This window comes from Triticum dicoccoides, chromosome 6A (genome assembly GCF_002162155.2).
Source record: "Triticum dicoccoides isolate Atlit2015 ecotype Zavitan chromosome 6A, WEW_v2.0, whole genome shotgun sequence".
In the NCBI taxonomy this organism is placed as follows: domain Eukaryota; kingdom Viridiplantae; phylum Streptophyta; class Magnoliopsida; order Poales; family Poaceae; genus Triticum; species Triticum dicoccoides.
In genome coordinates, this window is record NC_041390.1 from 21,982,249 (window position 1) to 21,985,808 (window position 3,560).

Consider the following 3,560-nt stretch of genomic DNA (forward strand, 5'->3'; position numbering starts at 1 on the left):
TCACTTTCTTGTAAACGCGGGCTTCTCCATAAGTCTGCATAAACCCAAATGCTTTGATCATCTCATCAAAGCGAATGTTCCAACTCCGAGATGCTTGCACCAGCCCATAAATGGATCGCTGGAGCTTGCATACCTTGTTAGCATTCTTAGGGTCGACAAAACCTTCTGGCTGCATCATATACAGTTCTTCCTTAAGATAACCGTTAACGAATGCTGTTTTGACGTCCATTTGCCATATCTCATAATCATAGTATGCGGTAATTGCTAACATGATTCGGACGGACTTCAGCTTCGCTACGGGAGAGAAAGTCTCATCGTAGTCAACCCCTTGAACTTGTCGATAACCCTTAGCGACAAGTCGAGCTTTATAGATGGTAACATTACCATCCGCGTCCGTCTTCTTCTTAAAGATCCATTTGTTTTCTATCACTCGCCGATCATCGGGCAAGTCTGTCAAAGTCCACACTTTGTTTTCATACATGGATCCTATCTCGGATTGCATGGCTTCAAGCCATTTGTTGGAATCGGGGCCCGCCATTGCTTCTTCATAGTTCGAAGGTTCACCGTTGTCCAACAACATGATTTCTAAGACAGGGTTGCCGTACCACTCTGGTGCGGAACGTATCCTTGTGGACCTACGAAGTTCAGTAGCAACTTGATCTGAAATTTCATGATCATCATCATTAACTTCCTCTCTAGTCGGTGCAGGCACCTCAGGAACATTTTCTTTAGCTGCGCTACTTACCGGTTCAAGAGGTAATACTTCATCAAGTTCATTCTTGGCAACAAAGATCTTGCCTTCGGATCTGAGGTAGAAGGTATACCCAATAGATTCTTTAGGGTATCCTATGAAGACGCATTTTTCCGACTTGGGTTCGAGCTTTTCAGGTTGAAGTTTCTTGACATAAGCATCGCATCCCCAAACTTTTACAAACGACAGCTTAGGCTTCTTCCCAACCCATAATTCATACGGTGTTGTCTCAACGGATTTCGACGGAGCCCTATTTAAAGTGAATGCGGCAGTCTCTAAAGCATAGCCCCAAAATGACATCGGTAAATCGGTAAGAGACATCATAGATCGCACCATATCCAATATAGTGCGATTACGATGTTCGGACACACCATTACGCTGAGGTGTTCCAGGCGGCGTGAGTTGTGAAACTATTCCACATTTTCTTAAGTGTGTGCCAAATTCGTGACTCAAGTATTCTCCTCCACGATCTGATCGCAAAAACTTGATTTTTCTGTCACGTTGATTCTCAACCTCACTCTGAAATTCCTTGAACTTTTCAAAGGTTTCAGACTTGTGTTTCATTAAGTAGACATACCCATATCTACTCAAGTCATCGGTGAGGGTGAGAACATAACGATAGCCACCACGAGCCTCAACACTCATTGGACCGCACACATCAGTATGTATGATTTCCAATAGGTTGGTTGCTCGCTCCATTGTTCCTGAGAACGGAGTCTTGGTCATCTTACCCATGAGCCATGGTTCGCACGTGTCAAATGATTCGTAATCAAGAGACTCTAAAAGTCCATCTGCATGGAGCTTCTTCATGCATTTGACACCTATGTGACCAAGGCGGCAGTGCCACAAGTATGTGGGACTATCATTATCAACCTTACATCTTTTGGTATTCACACTATGAATATGTGTAGCATTACGCTCGAGATTCATTAAGAATAAACCATTCACCATAGGAGCATGACCATAAAACATATCTCTCATATAAATAGAACAACCATTATTCTCGGATTTAAATGAGTAGCCATCCCGAATTAAACGAGATCCTGATACAATGTTCATGCTCAAAGCTGGTACTAAATAACAATTATTGAGGTTTAAAACTAATCCCGTGGGTAAATGTAGAGGTAGCGTGCCGACGGCGATCACATCAACCTTGGAACCATTCCCGACGCACATCATCACCTCGTTCTTCGCCAGTCTCTGTTTATTCCGCAGCTCCTGCTTTGAGTTACAAATGTGAGCAACCGCACCGGTATCAAATACCCAGGAGCTACTACGAATACTGGTAAGGTACACATCAATTACATGTATATCACATATACCTTTTGTGTTGTCGGCCTTCTTGTCCGCTAAGTATTTGGGGCAGTTCCGCTTCCAGTGACCACTTCCCTTGCAATAAAAGCACCCAGTCTCGGGCTTGGGTCCATTCTTTGGCTTCTTCCCAGCAGCTTGCTTACCGGGCACGGCAACTCCCTTGCCGTCCTTCTTGAAGTTCTTTTTACCCTTGCCTTTCTTAAACTTGGTGGTTTTATTGACCATCAACACTTGATGTTCCTTTTTGACTTCTACCTCTGTTGATTTCAGCATTGAAAATACCTCAGGAATGGTCTTTTCCATCCCCTGCATATTAAAGTTCATCACAAAGCTCTTGTAGCTCAGTGGAAGCGACTGAAGGATTCTGTCAATGACCGCGTCATCCGGGAGATTAACTCCCAGCTGAGTTAAGCGGTTATGTTATCCGTACATAGTGAGTATGTGCTCACTGACAGAACTATTTTCCTCCATCTTACAGCTGAAGAACTTGTCGGAGACTTCATATCTCTCGACCCGGGCATGAGCTTGAAAAACCATTTTCAGCTCTTCGAACATCTCATATGCTCTGTGTCTCTCAAAACGCTTTTGGAGCCCCGGTTCTAAGCTGTAAAGCATACCGCACTGAACGAGGGAGTAGTCATCAGCACATGTCTGCCAAGCGTTCATAACGTCTTGGTTCTATGGGACGGGTGCGTCACCTAGCGGAGCTTCTAGGACATAATCTTTCTTGGCAGCTATGAGGATGATCCTCAGGTTCCGGACCCAGTCCGTATAGTTGCTGCCATCGTCTTTCAGCTTGGTTTTCTCTAGGAACGCGTTGAAGTTGAGGACAACGTTGGCCATTTGATCTACAAGACATATTGTAAAGATTTTTAGACTAAGTTCATGATAATTAAGTTCATCTAATCAAATTATATAATGAACTCCCACTCAGATAGACATCCCTCCAGTCATCTAAGTAAAACATGATCCGAGTTGACTAGTCCGTGTCCGATCATCACGTGAGACGGACTAGTCAACATCGGTGAACATCTTCATGTTGATCGTATCTTCTATACGACTCATGCTCGACCTTTCGGTCTACTATGTTCCGAGGCCATGTCTGTACATTCTAGGCTCGTCAAGTCAACCTAAGTGTTTGCATGTGTAAATCTGTCTTACACCCGTTGTATGTGAACGTTGGGATCTATCACACCCGATCATCACGTGGTGCTTCGAAACAACGAACTGTCGCAACCGTGCACAGTTAGGGGAAACACTTTCTTGAAATTATTATGAGGGATCATCTTATTTACTACCGTCATTCTAAGTAAACAAGATGCAAAAAACATGATAAACATCACATGCAATCAAATAATAATAGTGACATGATATGGCCAATATCACATAGCTCCTTTGATCTCCATCTTGGGGCTCCATAATCATCTTGTCACCGACATGACACCATGATCTCCATCATCATGATCTCCATCATCGTGTCTCCATGAAGTTGCTC